We start from the raw sequence: 19320 nt of genomic DNA, 5'->3' as shown, positions 1-19320 counted from the left end.
TGGTGTTTGAGATAGTTGTATATACACGGTTTCACATTATTTATTCCCCTTTTTTGCTGGTGCTAATCATTCGCAAATGATACCTTTTTCTTCTTAAGATCGTTTACTAATCTCTGATAGCCTTTTTCTTTATTCAGGGGTTATGAGGTCAATATCAGCGCCAAGACCTTGGTTATGTCATATCTCCCATGTCTGTACAACTGCTGAAAACGCAGTTCTTGCTACCGCTTTTGCCTGTGAAAAAGAATATGTTAGTTCTGAGTTTCAGTTGGAGAGGAAATGGCGAAGAGCTATATACTAAGAACACTTGCAATCATGTTTCAGGCAGTAGTAAACCTGTCAAATCACTGCTACTTGTAGCTTCAAGGTACTTGATCAAACTCGGTTTAATATTGAGGAATTATTGCACAGCTAAAGTAAGCATTGACCCCCTACCGAAAACAGTAAGCAGCAGCATGATAAATTCTTTCACACAATCAAAGTCAGATTAGTGTTGATATCTTAAACCTCTGAAAAAGATTATATGAATGTAGTAGCATGCATGGTTCTTCCTTCTAGCCCTGCCCACACCCACACAAGAGTTCCTCCTGGTGCTGTGTAAAGTACAGTGTGTCAAATGCTATATCAGAGGTTCATGCATCTTAACTTTCTGAAACAAAACAAATAGGCGACGGTAGTTGCTAGCAGCAGCTTATCAGTTACCATCAGTTTTTTCAAAATTTTCAGAGATAGTTACAGGTTGCTTTTTTATGGAGGTCGCTATTTTGCTTAGCTGAAGTATTTGGTCAGTCCCTATTAATAATTAGATTTCAAGGTGAACATCCAAGTGCTTGGAGCATGAAGCAGAGAGGGCCATCAGGGATATGTTGGTGATGCTCTTCCAGGAGCAGTAGCTTCAGTATGACAACAGGTAGAGAAGCATTAAGTTGAAAGTCCAGAATCAGTCCCTGGAGGAAAAATTCAAAAAATAAGGTGGAGAAAAGCATAAAATATGGTCAGATTGTTTTTGAGGAGCTCTCAAAGGGACTTTAATTTACAGTGATTTTGGCTGTTTAATTTCAAAGGCACTGACCTGTTGCTTCGTTTTAAAATGATTATGTTATACTAACCTTGAACACTTGCAATACTTGTTATACTAACCTTGAACACTAACGTTGATGCTTTTGAAGATTCCAGAATAAGTATCTCCACCAGAACTTGTGCGATAAAGCAGTTGGACTTGAGCAGTCACAACTTTCAGCACTTGCAATACTTGTTGATTCTTTTATTCGAGTGTCAAGTTGATCAACTTCAATCTCCACTTATGATTTCCTTCCTCATAGAACCAGATGTATGTTAAATCTTAATAATCAAAATGCAATTATTTCATCTGAGCTAAAAATTTTCATAACAAAACTAAAATTACTTGAGATGGTTTGATCTACAGATTCAAAGATTTAATCACTACTATTTTATTTAGACCTAGATGCAAGTTGACTGTCTGTTCCCCACATACGACAGCACATCCACGGTGCCTGCACTGATCAATTACAATACATATATAACTAATCATATAGGTCAGAAGCTACATCTAGTCTAGCTCAGAATCCTCACATGGATTGGAGATTCACATACCTGGGCTGACAGGGCGAACAATGGAGGCGACAGAGGGCTTGGCGGTGACGACAACAAGGCAGTAGTGTTGCAGCTTGGTCGGCGGGAAGAAGTGCTGCAGTGCGCCCACTTCAGCGTGTAGAAGTTGTGCTCGCTATCGTCGATCCCTACCACCATCGTCATCTTCCTTGACAGCACTTTCGATAAGATAATAACAATAAACAAACAACATCTACAATAAAGCTATCATGTCGGTTGTTGATTTATTATTAAAAGCATGTACATGAACAGGTGTAACTGCTATACAGGTGATTACAGGATGCTTGGATGTTGCAAACAGGATCACTGAAACTGAAAGCGAATCTGTCCAGAGCTTGTTTACTTTGGTACCTAAAAATGACATGCAATGGATGCAAAACAATTCCCTGGTTGTATTGTTCATTAACTTCAATTACGGAAAAGAAATTTTCTTTATGAGAGTGATTGTGATTCAAGTGGATAGAATATTAATCGACCAATGAAAACATTGTATTTCAGCTATTCAGTTAGACAGTAGCAAAGGACAGAAATGTCTACCATAAAGGATAAGAAATGCATTTTTATTACCTACAAAATTAAATAATTAACACTGAACTGCGCTATAAAGCTAAGCTTTCATGAAGTTGCGTGAAAACTGAAGCTCGCATTTGTAACTCAAGATATATTCTACCAGAGCATCGACAATGCTTACCAAAACCAAGACCCTATATTACTACAAGCTATTCTTTGAATACATTCAACAGAACCTACTAATGAAAAATGCAAAGCTGATGGTGTCAGCTAACCAAATAAATGCATAATTTATTTTTAGATAGAAAATATATGCATATAATTAAATGGTTACGCAGCTTACCAAACAATTGCACAACGATGGAATAAAAATGTAAGAGCGCAGTTCAGTGACATGTGTTAATATCTGTAAGACAAAAAACATGACACCACAAATAAATAAAGACCCAAGGTGAGACGTGTATAGACCTGGGAAGCAATTGAGTCAAGCTCATCAAAGAAGAGGACACAAGGAGCAGATTGACGAGCCTTATCAAAAATTTCACGGACGTTGGCTTCACTCTCACCAAACCACATGATAAGCAACTCAGGACCCTTGACACTGATGAAATTAGCCTCGCACTCGTTGGCAATTGCCTTTGCCAACAAGGTCTTACCGCAACCATGAGGACCATATAACAAAACTCCTTTGGATGGAGACATGCCAAACTTCTCCAACTTCTCCGGATGCTCCACAGGATATTGAACAGTCTGCATCAATTTTGAAAGAAATCAGCAAAATGTGGAACATACACAATACCAAGAGCAGGTGGTCAATTAGCATCTAATTATCTCCTGGAGCTCCCTCTTGACATTCTCCAGCCCACCAATATCCTCCCAAGAGATATTGATGCAGACATCTTTTTCTTAGAAATTAAGAAGTGTAGATTCAGTTGGAAAGCACAAGATCCAGGCCAAGACCAGCCCAGGAAAACGGACCCTTAGCTGAACATCTTTTTAATTGCTATGGTAGTCAATCCGAGCTTTTGCCGAGGCTTCTATGACAACTGCTTATGAGAAGAAATGGATGTTCTACCTTAGCACCAAAAACACGATCCTGAAAAAATATGATGGCAGGTGCTTACATCTTTATATGCTCTTATTACCTTTTGCTTGTATATAGACAATTGGTCCTATATGTATGTGTGTGTATTTCCGTTTTGATATTATGTGACTTTGCAGGTTTAAGGACATTTTCCAGGAGGACTATGAAGCTGACTGGAAGTCCAAATTTGAGGCTGCTGGAATATGGTGAATTTCCATCTTTTTGTTGTTCGCTCGAACCTTCCATAATGTTTTCTCTCAGTGTTTTCATTATGTTGAACCTGGCAGGTATTAGCATCGTCTTATTGATGACCGAAGGCATGCCTTCCAATGCAGATTAGAAAAACCAAAACATAGAAAACATACCGAGGACCAAAACAAGTGGCTGTATTAATGCAGGTCAGCAAAACCAAAACATAGATGTAGGCATAGGGAAGATTAACGTGAGCAAGCAGTGCTACCTTTACACGAAGCGCTCCTTCTTCCTCGACTCGACGGAAACCTCCACCCATCGCTGATGGCACTGGCCGACGATACCTCCACACTCTAGTTCAAATCTACCGTACCTTGTCGCCACCGGCGTACCGTCTCTCCTCTTCGACGCCCTTAGGATACAGTTGCGTAGACGCGCCAAGACCGTGCATGATGCTCCAAGATCCGGCGGGCCTCCTTGGACAGAGAACCGGCCTCGATCACGGATGGAATCTCTAGAGTTTGGGGGAGGGGAAGAAACGAGTGAGGGAGCTTACTGTGTAGTGAACCTCCACTCGCCATCGATGACGCTCTTCGCCAGCAACGAGGTACGAGGGCGAGGAGTCCGGGTTATAGCCTTGGGCTCCCATTCCCGGTTATAGTAATAATTAATCAGATAGGCCAAATGGTTCCAAAGAACCATGCATTTACATGATAATAAAAAAGTACTTCTCTATGCAGCCAGTGAAGCTTCACTGGCCTCTTTAGGCAAGTCTAACTGTGTTACTTCATTAAATACATTATATAATTAACACTTAATAGTTAGAAATAACATTAGATAATTAACACTTAATAGTTAGAAATATTGTTGTGCTGCTAAAATGCCAACTATTATCTGCCATGCATGGATAACAGATCCGTAAAGAAGCATGCCAAGACATAACCGGTGATACAGTTTTGAAGTACCGTTACATAAACAAGCAGATCAATAGATTTAGCTCACACATGTATTTATCACCTGAAATGTTAAACATTTCTTCATTACCAATTACAGTATTGGAGCAAGCTTTCAATTCACATGCAAGCTTACCAATATAGCCAAAGTAAGAACAAACAATTAATTACATTTGGACAGCGGATGTCAGGTCATGTGCAACTTTAAACAATTGGAACTGAGCTCTGTTTTTTTGAAGATAATCAATAAAGAAAGAAATGCTTATATGGTGAGTTTGTGTTCAGCTTTAGCCAGAAAACACTCAGTCAACACAACAAAACCAGGATGTCTTTCAATTAGTTCAAAGTATTATTGCATTCCAAAAGGTGGTTGCTAATTTTGTATGAGCATGATAAACTGGAAAGCGAATATGAACCTGATTTAATTAGGTATTAAGGCTGCTAGCGAACACTAAAATAACCAAGATGGAGTCCATCTATTACTTTGAACATACATAATGATCGCAACCAAAAGATCTCATTCAAGTACTGTCACACCCGGTTTTAGAAGGCAAACCGAATGCGAACCATGTACGTGCCAGGATCAATTATTCACGTACACAGCAGTTACATAATATGGACATCATCACACAGTGCTCAAAATAGTATTAATAAGGGAAATAGTCGATTACATCATACGTCTGAGACGTCCATATAGTTCTTACAATAAATCAAAGTGCGGAAAAGAAACGTAGATAAACGCGGCCTTCACAGGCAGCCGACTGGGGGTTGCCGCTAACCCACACCTAGAACTCGTCGTAGTCTTGGAACTCCTGGAAGTCTCCTTCCACAGCTTCATCTTCGCCTGAGCAGTGGTTGCAATGCTGACAACCTGGGGATGGGGGGGGGGGTTTGGTGTGTAGAGCAAGGGTGAGTACACATCAACATACTCAGCAAGTATCCTGTTTGGCTGTAGTGGACTAGCTTTATGTGGGGATAAGTCAAGCAGTTGCTTTTAGTTGGTCAGATTATTACTTACTAGTAGAAAACCAAGTTTTAGCATTAGCCCAAGTTATTAACCCGATGTACCCTTTCCAAACGGAAAGAATACCACTTACCAGCACCATAGTCATAACCAAAACCATCGATCTCATAACCACCTGTACCAAAGTATCTCTGATCAAGTACCACTAATCATTGGAGCTCCCTTGGCCGCTCATAACCGCGAGCACGGCTGATATATCAGTTTTTCAAACACTCTGCAGAGGTTGTGCACTTTACCCACAAGCTGTGATTCCCATTCTGCCCGGAGATCATGACTCTCCATTGATCACTACCAAGGTGACCCAGCAGGGCATCACTACGTAGCCTTTACAAAGATTCCCCGGGACTGTAGCCACCCGTTAGGTTTCCTAAATGCATCGCACTCCTCCCCAAGGGGCGAACCCAAACTTGGCAGAGCGAGCCGCATACACCGAGCCCCATTGACGGCACGACGGCTAAGTGAACTACACCCCGGATCCTCTAATTATTCAGCTAAGGGCACCCCATTCCACCCTCATGGTTGCACTGTTTTCCCGGGCGGTCATCCATAGAACAGGTCCTTACGGAGAGGCACTCGAGAAACCGCTCGAGCCCCCTTGATGACCACAAGTATACATCATAATAAAAGAAGGGAAAACAGCGTATCATAGATAATCTCATCATGTTCATTGATTAGAGTTTGAGCAATAGCATAAAGCTAAACAGTAATAATCCAACCCAAATAGGTAAACAAGGACATGGATAACAAAAGCTAGTCAATCCTTAGGCATAAATGTGTAAAGCGGGAGGTGAATTAAATAATGAGTAGGACATAGATAGGTCAAGGGACACTTGCCTCCACCAACCGACTGCTGCTCAGGGGCTTCTCCTGCGAGTTCCTTGGGCTCTTCAACCGGATCGTTCTCTATGCGAGCGCAAACATACATACATCCACATATTTTAATACCAAAGAACAGTACACCATACAATAGAATGCAATAAGTAAACAGACGTTCTACGCAGGCTCGCGAGTACGGTTAAGAGAGAAAGAGGAAAAGACAGTCGAGAAACGATAACGTTACATGATTATAAATTAGCCACTCGCTTAATGGAAGGAAGTTCAATATAGACACTATGTTTAGCGTAAAGTAAAGTCATGTTTCATGTCTAATTATTATAAGCAGGTGGAGATACATAAAAGGATGGTCGCGCGGCGAGACGCGCGACAAAGCTCTCTAGAACAAATTAAGAAATTAACGATTCGTCGCGCGACCGAGCACGCAACGAGACACTTTGCCTTAGTTAAGAGGAGACGTTAAGCGTCGCGCGACAAAGCGCACGACGGCACACGTCGACTAAACTGAGTCCACAGTGGAACGTCGCGTGAATACACACGCGGCGTTACACCTTAAACAACCTGAAACAAAAATGGATCGTCGCGCGACGAAGCGCACGACGCAACATGAGATAGAATATGAATTTAGACAAATCCGTCGCACGGCGAAGCGCGCGACGCAACACGCTAATTAACGAATAATCACCGCGAGCGCGGGCGAGCGAAGATACGTTTGGGCGAGGCCGGGACGGGGGAACGGGCGGCCGAGCTGGGGCCAGGGCGGTTGAACCGGCCAGGGGGGCGGTTGAACCGGCCAGGGGCGGCCGAGCCGGCCGGGGCCGCGCCGGGGACGCGCCGGGGTCGCGCCGGCGAGCAGGGGCCACCGGGGCCGCGCCGGGCCACGCCGGGGGTGCGCCGGGGCCGCGCTGCGCGCGAGCAGGGGAGGAGCGGGGGCGGGCAGGCGAGCCGGGGGCGGACGCCGAGCGCCGCCGCGGGGAGGGGCCGAGCGGGCGGGCTGAGCGGGCGGGCCGAGCGCCGCCGGGGCCGGGGGCGGGGACGGGGACGGGGTCGCCGTGCCGGGCAGGGGCGGAGACGGGCGGGGCCGCCACGGGGAGGGGCGGGGGCGGGGGCGGGATCGCCGCGCCGGGCAGGGGAGGGGCCGAGCGAGCGGGGCCGCCGCGGAGAGGGGCGGGGGCGGGAGCCGCCGCGCCGGGCAGGGGAGGGGCCGAGCGGGCGGGGGAGAGGCCGGGGACGGGGAGCCGAGCGCCGCCGCGGGAGGGAGGCCGGGCGGGCGAGCAGGGGCGCCGCCGCGCCGGGCAGGGACGGGGTCGGGCGCGGGCAGGGGGAAGAGGGAGGGCGCGCGCGCGGGGGAGAAGAGGAGGGAGAGGGAGAGAGAGAGAGAAGGGGAGGGGAGGGGAGCTCACCTCGGGGTCCAAAATCCGGTGATCGCCGTCTCCAAACCCTAGGGCACCACGGGGAGAGAGAGGTGGAAGAGGGAGAGGAGAGGTTGTTGCGCGGGAGATCCAAATGAGAGAGAGAGAGGGGAGGGGGCGCATGGGGGGTTTTGGGCGCCAGGGGCGCGCAGGCCGGGGCGAGCCGGGCCGGTTGGGCTGGGCTAGGTTGGGCCGGGCCACTTTGCGGATCAAAAACCCACGACGAGCGCGACCACTAAACGGAATTAAATCGCGAACCGAAATCCGGAACGGAGCGAGACGAACATTCAACATCAGACAAAGAAATGCGCTTCGGCATGATGCAACACCCATGAGACTTAGGTTTTGGTTTATACATGACACGGACACCCGTCACTATACTGGTTTGAAGTTGGGAAGAAAGAGCAAACGGGGGAAAGAGAAAAGAGAGTAACGCCCGAATTTGGTGAGAGAAAAGAAGAAAAAATTCTACCCCCAAATTCAGGGCGTTACAAACCTATCCCCCTTAAAAGAATCTCGCCCTCGAGATTCAGGGTTGGCTAGCAAAGAGCTCAGGGTACTTAGCCATCAGATCATCTTCACGCTCCCAGGTTGCTTCCTCCTCAGAGTGGTGATCCCATCTGACTTTGCACATTCTGATGGTCTTCCTTCGGGTGACTCGGTCTGCAACCTCAAGGATTTGCACTGGCTTCTCAACGTAGGTCAAGTCCTCCTGGACTTCAAGACCTTCCACTGGCAACTGCTCTTCTGGCACACGCAAGCACTTCTTCAACTGAGACACATGAAAGACATCATGCACAGCTGACAAATTCTCGGGCAAACTGAGCTGATAGGCCACTTCTCCACGTCTTGCAAGAATCTGATACGGACCAATGTAGCGGGGTGCTAGCTTGCCTTTCACTCCGAATCTTCTGACTCCTCTGATCGGTGACACTTTCAGATAGACAAAGTCTCCGACTTCGAAACTCAGCTCTCTTCTTCTTGTGTCTGCATAGCTTCGCTGCCTCGATTGTGCTATCTTCAGATTCTCTCGGACCATCTTGATGTTCTCTTCGGCTTCAAGCAAAATGTCTGGCCCAAACACTTGCTTCTCTCCAGGCTGATCCCATTGCAACGGAGTTCTACAACTCCTTCCATAGAGCGCCTGAAATGGTGACATCTTCAAACTGGCCTGGTAGCTGTTGTTATAGGAAAACTCTGCATAAGGCAATCTCTTATCCCATCCGGACTGATCTTGCAATGCACAGGCTCTCAACATATCTTCAAGAATTTGATTGGTCCTTTCGGTCTGGCCATCTGTCTGCGGATGATAAGCTGAACTGAAATTCAGATGCGTGCCCAAAGCTTCATGCAACTGCTGCCAGAAATGAGAGGTGAACTGCGTTCCTCTGTCTGACACTATCTTCTTTGGCACACCATGAAGACAAACGATCCGAGACATATACAATTCTGCCAATACGGCACTGCTATAGTTGGTCTTGACAGGTATGAAGTGGGCTGACTTGGTCAAACGGTCCACTACTACCCAGATGGAATCGTAGCCGGCTCGAGTGCGAGGCAATCCGACTATGAAATCCATACCGATTTCATCCCATTTCCACTGAGGGATCTGCAACGGTTGCAACAATCCAGCAGGTCTCTGGTGCTCTGCCTTAATTCTTCGGCAACTATCGCACATAGCCACATGCTCTGCGATTTCCCTCTTCATTCCGTACCACCAGAATTTCTTCTTCAGATCCTGATACATCTTCTCACTGCCAGGGTGAATCGAATAAGCTGTCTCATGAGCTTCCTTGAGAATCAACTCCCGAATGGACTGGACATTGGGAACACACAAGCGGTCTTTGAACCATATCACGCCTTCTGCATCTTCTCGAAAATCTTTGCCTTTGCCTTCTAGAATCAGTCGCCGGATCTCACTGATTTTCTCATCATTCTTCTGCGCTTCTTCGATTTCGCGCTCCAAGGTAGGTTCCAACTCAACTGTGACTCCTCGCGAATTATTCAGAAATCAGAGACTCAACCCGTCGAACTCCTTGGCCAACTCATAAGGCATCGGACGAGCAACCATCAGATTGACTTGACTCTTTCTGCTCAAAGCATCTGCCACTATGTTTGCTTTGCCTGGATGGTAATGGATCTCCAACTCATAGTCTTTGATCAACTCTAACCATCTTCGCTGCCTCATGTTCAACTCTGACTGAGTGAATATGTATTTCAGACTCTTGTGGTCTGTGTAAACATCACATTTCTGTCCATACAGATAGTGTCTCCATGTCTTCAGTGCGTGAACCACAGCTGCCAACTCTAGATCATGGATTGGGTAATTCTTCTCATGAACCTTCAACTGTCGGGACGAGTAAGCCACAACTCTTCCCTCTTGCATCAACACACATCCCAAACCTGTGTAACAAGCATCGCAATACACCGAAAAGGGCTTGTGCACATCAGACAAGACTAGGACAGGCGCTGTAGTCAACTTCTCTTTCAGCGCTTCAAAAGCCTCTTGACATTTCTGGGTCCACTTGAACTCAACCTTGTTGCCTAGCAACGCTGTCATTGGTTTCGCAATCTTCGAAAACCCTTCAATGAATCGCCGATAGTATCCGGCCATTCCAATGAAACTCTTGATTCCTCTAGCATCTGTTGGCGCTTTCCAGTTCAAAATGTCTGCCACTTTCTTCGGATCCACAGCCAATCCTTCTTTGTTGATTATGTGACCCAAGAACAGGACTTCACTGATCCAGAACTCACACTTGCTCAACTTTGCATACAACTGGTGCTCTCACAATCTCTGCAATATCATCCTCAAATGATCTGCGTGCTCTTCTTCGCTTTGAGAATAAACCAGAATGTCATCAATGAATACCACCACAAACTCATCAAGGTAATCCATGAATACACTGTTCATCAAGTTCATGAAGAACGCTGGCGCATTGGTCAAACCAAAAGACATCACTGTGAACTCATACAAACCATACTTGGAAATGAATGCCGTCTTCGGAATGTCCGAAGGTCGGATCCTGAGCTGATGATAACCTGACCTCAGATCAATCTTGGAGAACACGCTGGCTCCTCTCAACTGGTCGAACAGATCTTCTATTCTGGGCAAAGGGTACTTGTTCTTGATCGTGACCTCATTCAAAGCTCGATAATCGATGCACATCCTCTTGGTGCCATCCTTCTTTTCCACGAACAAGACAGGGGCGGCCCAAGGCGAGGTGCTTGGCCGAATGTAACCTTTCTTTGACAGCTCATCAATTTGCTTCTTAAGTTCAACCAACTCTGGTCCGGATATTCTGTAAGCTCTCTTAAAGATAGGGGCGGTTCCAGGAAGAAGCTCTATAGCAAACTCAACTTTCCGCTCTGGTGGCATACCCGGTAAGTCCTTTGGAAACACATCCGGGAACTCAGACACTACCTTGATGCTCTTGATTGGGTCTGCTCCACTGCTATCAACAGCTATCCGATAACAACTTCCTTTCTTTGGCTCAGGCGGGACTAACTCGGTCACCACTTCCTCTCCTAGTGGGGACACCAACTTGATGGTCCTTTTATCACAACTGATAACTGCCTGATACTTATCTAGCCAATTCATCCCTAGGATGACATCTATTCCCTGAGTACCCATTACTATAAGGTTGGCGGGAAATGCTATCCCCCTTATTTTCACACTTATATTCAAACAAATGCTATCGGCTCGAATTCTACCACCGGCTGAGTCAATTTGAATGGGGTTTGACATGGTAGTAATCGGAAGATTATGTGCTTCTACCCATGATGCAGTAATGAAAGAATGTGTTGCTCCAGTATCAAATAACACTTCTGCAATATGGGAGTCGACTGGGAACATACCTACTATCATGCCGGGGGTCTCCTGAACTGCTTCAGCCTCCAAGTGGTTCAGCCTTCCATGATTATAGCGCGGCTGAGAGCGATTGCCTGCTCCAGGTTGAGGCACATTCTGCTTTGCTGGGGCATTGGGGCCTGACTGCTGCTGGGCTGCCTTCTTCGGACATTGCATCACCCAGTGGCCTTGCTCTCCACAGTGGAAACATGCTCTGTTTCCAACCTGAGCTGGTGCTGCCTGACTGTTCTGCTGATTTGCTGAGGCAGGAAGACGAGGTGCCTGCTGATTCTGCCTTTGAAACTGACCTCCTGACTGATTGCTGTGACGGTTCTGATACTGATTCTGAGGGTACTGCCTTTGAAACTGCTGATGCTGCTGAGGTGGACGCTGGTTCTGCCTGAACTGCTGAGGTTGATTGCCTGAGAAACGAGGACGATTGCTGCTTCCAGGCTGGGGTCCACTGATCTTGCGCTTACGATCTTCCATCTCCTTGCGCTTTCTCTCTGTCATGATTGCTCTGTCAATCAGGTGCTGGAATGTCGGAAATGTGTGATTCATCAGTTGGTACTGCAGAGGGTCAACCAAGCCTCTCAGAAAACGGTACTGCCGTTTGGCGTCGGTGTTGACATCTTCAGGAGCATAGCGGGACAACTGCAGAAACCTGTCCCGGTACTCACTGACAGACAATGGCCCTTGCTTGAGAGCCAGGAACTCCTCCTTCTTCACTGTCATCAGACCTGCAGGAACATGGTACTGACGAAAGCTACCTCTAAACTCTTCCCATGTGATGGCGTCAGGATGGGCATGGGTGGCGAGGTAAGACTCCCACCATGATTGGGCTGCTCCTCTCAACAGACGGGGACCATACAGAACTTTCTCCCTGTCATCGCACTGAGCGGTATGCAACTCCCGCTCCACAGTGCGCAGCCAATCTTCAGCATCCATAGGGTCAGAAGAATGAGCAAACGTTGGTGGATGACCTCTCATGAATTCAGCACGCTTGTCTCTGGGCATCTGAGGCATCTGAGGCTGAGGTGGGGCCTGCTGCTGCTGCTGCTGCTGAATGGCGGCCAAAGTCTGACCGATGGCTTGAACTGCCTGAGTCTGCATCAGAAACATCTGCTCGATGGACATCGGGGGCGGGGGCGGCAGGTGCTGCTGCTGGGGCACCTCCTCCTGTTGAGCGGCTCGCTCCTGCTGAGCACGCCTTCCTCCTCTGCGCCTGTTCTCTGACATCTGCAGAATGCAACCACACATCAGAACTGATCTGGCAAATCTTGCAGCATAAGAAAAGAGAATAGAATTCTTCAACAGCACTGAACAGATGAGCATCTTCACTGGTCTCCAACACAGACCACACAACTTCTCAGATAGAAAGGAAAGTGGAATAAAAGGGGTTTCCCAACTATATAACTAACTCCATTAACATAATAGATAAACCAAAATGCAGGGGATACCCACACTCTGGTGGCAGTCATTACAAAGATCCAAACCAAACATAGTTCATCATGACAAACATAAATGCACAGGATATAGCAAACTACCTTGTCTAACTAAGACTAACTAAAACCGAGACTAACGCTAAGACTGTAGCTTCTATGTATATATTTCGTATTAATTACAAGATCCAACTCTAACGATCTATGGTTCTAGAGTTATCTTGGTCTTGCAGTCGGGGTTGCCATAAGACTGGTGTCCACGCTGAGGTGAGCGGTACGGGTGCTGAGTCCCGACGGGAGCGGGGGAACCACCATCCAGGTGACGACGTTCCGCGCGCTCAGCCCGAAGCAGGGCGATCTCAGCACGAGCCCTACTCAGCTCATCTAATGCATGGTCCAGCTCCGTGTTTAGCACGGCGGCTAGGTTGACTGTGCTGCTCAACCTAGGATTGCCCTCACCGACAGGTGAGACAATCACGCCTCCTGTGCTGCCAGATGGACGGCGGGGGTAATACTTCAGGTCAAGACCGTCAGCTGCCCCACCGGAAACCGAGCAGTAGTGCGAAAGCGCACGCCGTGCAGCATCTTGCATGGCTGCCTCAGCTGAGTCCCGTTCAGAGATAGAGTAGTGCTCTGAACAGGCCTCTGCACCCTAGAGACTGTTCTCCGGGCAGCGCACCAAGCAAGTCGCCTCCCAGCGGTCCGGGTAGACCCCGCGACTGTGCTGGTAGACCACACAGCGATACTCGACAGACCAAGTATGCCGGTTAAATGCCCGACGTAGCAGGGTGTCGAGCGCATCGTGGAAGTGACACCCGCGAGCAGCGTCGCGAGTGATGGGTCGAGCAACCCATCCTTCCGGCTCAGGGTTAGCAGAGAAGTCGGTGTCGTGGCTCGAGCTGTCGTCACCATCTCCGTCGTTTGGGTCTCCTCCAGCAGCTACTCCAGAAGCTGGGGCGCCCAGTGGTGGTGCAGGGGGCGGCTCCAGAGGAAGCACAGGGGAGCAGCTCCTCACAGACTCTATCTCCTGTTGGAGCGAGAAGGAAGAGCCCTGCTGCTCCTGTCGTCGACGTTCCTGCTCCTCACGCAGGCGGTGGTGTAGTCTCTCCAAGTGGCTGGACTGTCCGGCCACGGGACGGCGAAGCGGACGCTCAGCAAGGCGGGAGGGTAAGAAGGGGATGACTGACTTTCGTGCAGTGTGTCTAAGTCGAGCCATCTACAAAAGACATCGCAAGCAAAAGGGTGAGAACAGAATTAATATGACCAGCAAATAATGAACCATAAGTAAATGAAGGATTAGAATAAAACATGATTTTCAGCAAGGTATAATATATAGTAGAACATAGGTTTGGTCGGTATGACCAACTTTTGAAGGGATATCAAAGTCAAGGCAGAGACAGAGGTCTATAGTCCTTAGAACGACCATTCTACTCTAGGTTAGCGGTCCTACAGTCAGCACGGCTTTGATACCACTTATGTCACACCCGGTTTTAGAAGGCAAACCGAATGCGAACCATGTACGTGCCAGGATCAGTTATTCACGTACACAGCAGTTACATAATATGGACATCATCACACAGTGCTCAAAATAGTATTAATAAGGGAAATAGTCGATTACATCATACGTCTGAGACGTCCATATAGTTCTTACAATAAATCAAAGTGCGGAAAAGAAACGTAGATAAACGCGGCCTTCACAGGCAGCCGACTGGGGGTTGCCGCTAACCCACACCTAGAACTCGTCGTAGTCTTGGAACTCCTGGAAGTCTCCTTCCACAGCTTCATCTTCGCCTGAGCAGTGGTTGCAATGCTGACAACCTGGGGATGGGGGGGGGTTTGGTGTGTAGAGCAAGGGTGAGTACACATCAACATACTCAGCAAGTATCCTGTTTGGCTGTAGTGGACTAGCTTTATGTGGGGATAAGTCAAGCAGTTGCTTTTAGTTGGTCAGATTATTACTTACTAGTAGAAAGCCAAGTTTTAGCATTAGCCCAAGTTATTAACCCGATGTACCCTTTCCAAACGGAAAGAATACCACTTACCAGCACCATAGTCATAACCAAAACCATCGATCTCATAACCACCTGTACCAAAGTATCTCTGATCAAGTACCACTAATCATTGGAGCTCCCTTGGCCGCTCATAACCGCGAGCACGGCTGATATATCAGTTTTTCAAACACTCTGCAGAGGTTGTGCACTTTACCCACAAGCCGTGATTCCCATTCTGCCCGGAGATCATGACTCTCCATTGATCACTACCAAGGTGACCCAGCAGGGCATCACTATGTAGCCTTTACAAAGATTCCCCGGGACTGTAGCCACCCGTTAGGTTTCCTAAATGCATCGCACTCCTCCCCAAGGGGCGAACCCAAACTTGGCAGAGCGAGCCGCATACACCGAGCCCCATTGACGGCACGACGGCTAAGTGAACTACACCCCGGATCCTCTAATTATTCAGCTAAGGGCACCCCATTCCACCCTCATGGTTGCACTGTTTTCCCGGGCGGTCATCCATAGAACAGGTCCTTACGGAGAGGCACTCGAGAAACCGCTCGAGCCCCCTTGATGACCACAAGTATACATCATAATAAGAGAAGGGAAAACAGCGTATCATAGATAATCTCATCATGTTCATTGATTAGAGTTTGAGCAATAGCATAAAGCTAAACAGTAATAATCCAACCCAAATAGGTAAACAAGGACATGGATAACAAAAGCTAGTCAATCCTTAGGCATAAATGTGTAAAGCGGGAGGTGAATTAAATAATGAGTAGGACATAGATAGGTCAAGGGACACTTGCCTCCACCAACCGACTGCTGCTCAGGGGCTTCTCCTGCGAGTTCCTTGGGCTCTTCAACCGGATCGTTCTCTATGCGAGCGCAAACATACATACATCCACATATTTTAATACCAAAGAACAGTACACCATACAATAGAATGCAATAAGTAAACAGACGTTCTACGCAGGCTCGCGAGTACGGTTAAGAGAGAAAGAGGAAAAGACAGTCGAGAAACGATAACGTTACATGATTATAAATTAGCCACTCGCTTAATGGAAGGAAGTTCAATATAGACACTATGTTTAGCGTAAAGTAAAGTCATGTTTCATGTCTAATTATTATAAGCAGGTGGAGATACATAAAAGGATGGTCGCGCGGCGAGACGCGCGACAAAGCTCTCTAGAACAAATTAAGAAATTAACGATTCGTCGCGCGATCGAGCACGCAACGAGACACTTTGCCTTAGTTAAGAGGAGACGTTAAGCGTCGCGCGACAAAGCGCACGACGGCACACGTCGACTAAACTGAGTCCACAGTGGAACGTCGCGTGAATACACACGCGGCGTTACACCTTAAACAAACTGAAACAAAAATGGATCATCGCGCGACGAAGCGCACGACGCAACACGAGATAGAATATGAATTTAGACAAATCCGTCGCGCGGCGAAGCGCGCGACGCAACACGCTAATTAACGAATAATCACCGCGAGCGCGGGCGAGCGAAGATACGTTTGGGCGAGGCCGGGACGGGGGAACGGGCGGCCGAGCTGGGGCCAGGGCGGTTGAACCGGCCAGGGGGGCGGTTGAACCGGCCAGGGGCGGCCGAGCCGGCCGGGGCCGCGCCGGGGACGCGCCGGGGTCGCGCCGGCGAGCAGGGGCCACCGGGGCTGCGCCGGGCCACGCCGGGGGCGCGCCGGGGCCACGCTGCGCGCGAGCAGGGGAGGAGCGGGGGCGGGCAGGCGAGCCGGGGGCGGACGCCGAGCGCCGCCGCGGGGAGGGGCCGAGCGGGCGGGCTGAGCGGGCGGGCCGAGCGCCGCCGGGGCCGGGGGCGGGGACGGGGACGGGGTCGCCGCGCCGGGCAGGGGCGAAGACGGGCGGGGCCGCCGTGGGGAGGGGCGGGGGCAGGATCGCCGCGCCGGGCAGGGGAGGGGCCGAGCGAGCGGGGCCGCCGCGGAGAGGGGCGGGGGCGGGAGCCGCCGCGCCGGGCAGGGGAGGGGCCGAGCGGGCGGGGGAGAGGCCGGGGACGGGGAGCCGAGCGCCGCCGCGGGAGGGAGGCCGGGCGGGCGAGCAGGGGCGCCGCCGCGCCGGGCAGGGACGGGGTCGGGCGCGGGCAGGGGGAAGAGGGAGGGCGCGCGCGCGGGGGAGAAGAGGAGGGAGAGGGAGAGAGAGAGAGAGAAGGGGAGGGGAGGGGAGCTCACCTCGAGGTCCAAAATCCGGTGATCGCCGTCTCCAAACCCTAGGGCACCACGGGGAGAGAGAGGTGGAAGAGGGAGAGGAGAGGTTGTTGCGCGGGAGATCCAAATGAGAGAGAGAGAGAGGGGAGGGGGGCGCATGGGGGGTTTTGGGCGCCAGGGGCGCGCAGGCCGGGGCGGGCCGGGCCGGTTGGGCTGGGCTAGGTTGGGCCGGGCCACTTCGCGGATCGAAAACCCACGACGAGCGCGACCACTAAACGGAATTAAATCGCGAACCGAAATCCGGAACGGAGCGAGACGAACATTCAACATCAGACAAAGAAATGCGCTTCGGCATGATGCAACACCCATGAGACTTAGGTTTTGGTTTATACATGACACGGACACCCGTCACTATACTGGTTTGAAGTTGGGAAGAAAGAGCAAACGGGGGAAAGAGAAAAGAGAGTAACGCCCGAATTTGGTGAGAGAAAAGAAGAAAAAATTCTACCCCCAAATTCAGGGCGTTACAAGTACAGAGCGTACGACTTATCAGTAGAACTTTAAGTACAATACAATCATTTAAGACACATGGTAAAATAATTTAACATGAGGTACTCACAGGTAAGGACACAGATCGCCAGAAAGCAGGAGCACCCGTGAGGCCATCACCTACATGGGAGCATGATCAATCCTCCTGCTGAGGCTGACCAGACGAGGGTGGGAACGTCGCGCACTTCTGGAGGCCTTTCTTCACCTCCAAGCTGATCAACTTAGAGAAACCCGTACATATCTGAGCATCCAAGGGAGCACTGCCGTCCCCTGTGGCTTCACAGGTTTCATCAACTGAATTGCAGAGAAATGGAATATCGGCACGGGTCGGAGGGTCATCAGCAGAAGTCAGTACTGGCATTCCTTCAGGACCGTTACTGCCCGCCATGGCTCCACAAGCTTCATCGGCGTAGTGCTTCTCTGGCAGAAGCTGAATACCAGCGCTGGTAGTAGATGTCACTACTGACGCTCCCTCGAGACCACAGGAACCACCGTCCATAAAGTGACTGGTTTAGCACTTGCAGAGACACAGAGTGATACAGCAACACAGCAAACGTACAACCACGCTGCGCTACTGATGCTACAGAAACATGGACAAGAACAGATGTAGTTGTTATTCCTCCTCAATCCTCATAGACATACCACATACATCCAGATTTAGATGCTAATGCTAAGTGCCAGAGATGCAATCGTGAAGGTGAACGAACTCCAGGCATAGCCGCATAGCAAAGGTCGATCCTGAGTGGCACGAATTAAGCTTGTGGTAGACTAATAGAGTACTACGGTAGTATATTCGCTATACATACATTAACCATAACAAGAGAAGGGGTATCCAGGATCTTACCTGACCCGCAACAGCGTAGATCCGATCTCGGAAGCGATCCAGACAAATCCGATCCAACAGAAGACGGCAGCGAAAACGGCAAACAAGTCGGCGTGCGGCACGAAATCACAGGCGCGAGCAACAATTGAAGGCGAATACTCTTGTGGCAGCAGGAGCAGAGCAGCAACGGGGAGAAGTAGAAATGGAAGAGGTAAGGGTAGAGACAGGTAGATCAGGGTGGGGAGCGGGCGGGGACAAGCGTTAGGAGGACGAGGTGGGGGATTGGGCACGCCAAGACCAAGGCTTGAGGCCGTGCGCGCAGGTGGAGGGGGACGAGAGCGCGTCGTCGCGGGGGAGAAGGCGCAGGGACGAGCAGCAGCAGCAGCCCTGCACGCACGCGCCATCTCATCCTCGTCGTCGCCGAAAACCGAAGCGGCGGCGTGGGACGGCGAGCGTGCCGAGGCGAGGTGGAACTTACAGGCGCGGGAGGGGAGAAGGGGAGGAAGAGGTGGCGTCTGGGTTGGCGATAGCGCATGGCGGGAGGCGGTTGGGAGTGGGAGGAGGAGCAGGCGGGGGGCGATGCAGTGCATGGCGGGAGGTGTGATGCTTCGGGGTGGAAGAGCTGGGGAGGGGGATCGCGGGGAGATGAGCACGGGATCTGGGAGTTGATTGCGGGGGTGCCGCAGCGACGCCATCGATGGAAAGGAGTGCTGCGGGCGGGCGGGCGCTCAGGGCAGAACCGTGCACCACAGCCAATGTGGACGTCTACAATAGAGACTTATGTAGTAGTAGAGATAAGAGCATCTCCAAAAGAGGTCTTAAACTGGGTCACATCTTCAA

General features: G+C 49.7%; 3 long non-coding RNA genes across 3 annotated transcripts; 1 reads left to right on the top strand and 2 right to left on the bottom strand.

The window, feature by feature from the left end:
- Positions 1-736: 736 nt before the first annotated feature.
- Positions 737-1776, bottom strand: LOC118473266 (uncharacterized). Its single transcript, XR_004852534.1, has 2 exons — positions 1141-1776; positions 737-947 (listed from the first exon to the last, which is right to left on the bottom strand). It is a non-coding gene; the product is annotated as an uncharacterized lncRNA (long non-coding RNA).
- A 1398-nt stretch (positions 1777-3174) lies between these two features.
- Positions 3175-3544, top strand: LOC103637859 (uncharacterized). The gene is made up of 3 exons (XR_558407.2): positions 3175-3258; positions 3364-3432; positions 3514-3544. It is a non-coding gene; the product is annotated as an uncharacterized lncRNA (long non-coding RNA).
- A 692-nt stretch (positions 3545-4236) lies between these two features.
- Positions 4237-18005, bottom strand: LOC109942370 (uncharacterized). The gene is made up of 2 exons (XR_002265133.1): positions 17728-18005; positions 4237-4435 (listed from the first exon to the last, which is right to left on the bottom strand). It is a non-coding gene; the product is annotated as an uncharacterized lncRNA (long non-coding RNA).
- Positions 18006-19320: the final 1315 nt, after the last annotated feature.

The sequence above is a fragment of the Zea mays genome, chromosome 9 (assembly GCF_902167145.1).
Source record: "Zea mays cultivar B73 chromosome 9, Zm-B73-REFERENCE-NAM-5.0, whole genome shotgun sequence".
In the NCBI taxonomy this organism is placed as follows: Eukaryota; Viridiplantae; Streptophyta; class Magnoliopsida; order Poales; family Poaceae; genus Zea; species Zea mays.
Note: the sequence above shows the minus strand (reverse complement) of the source record. Positions and strands in the feature narration are given on the sequence as shown.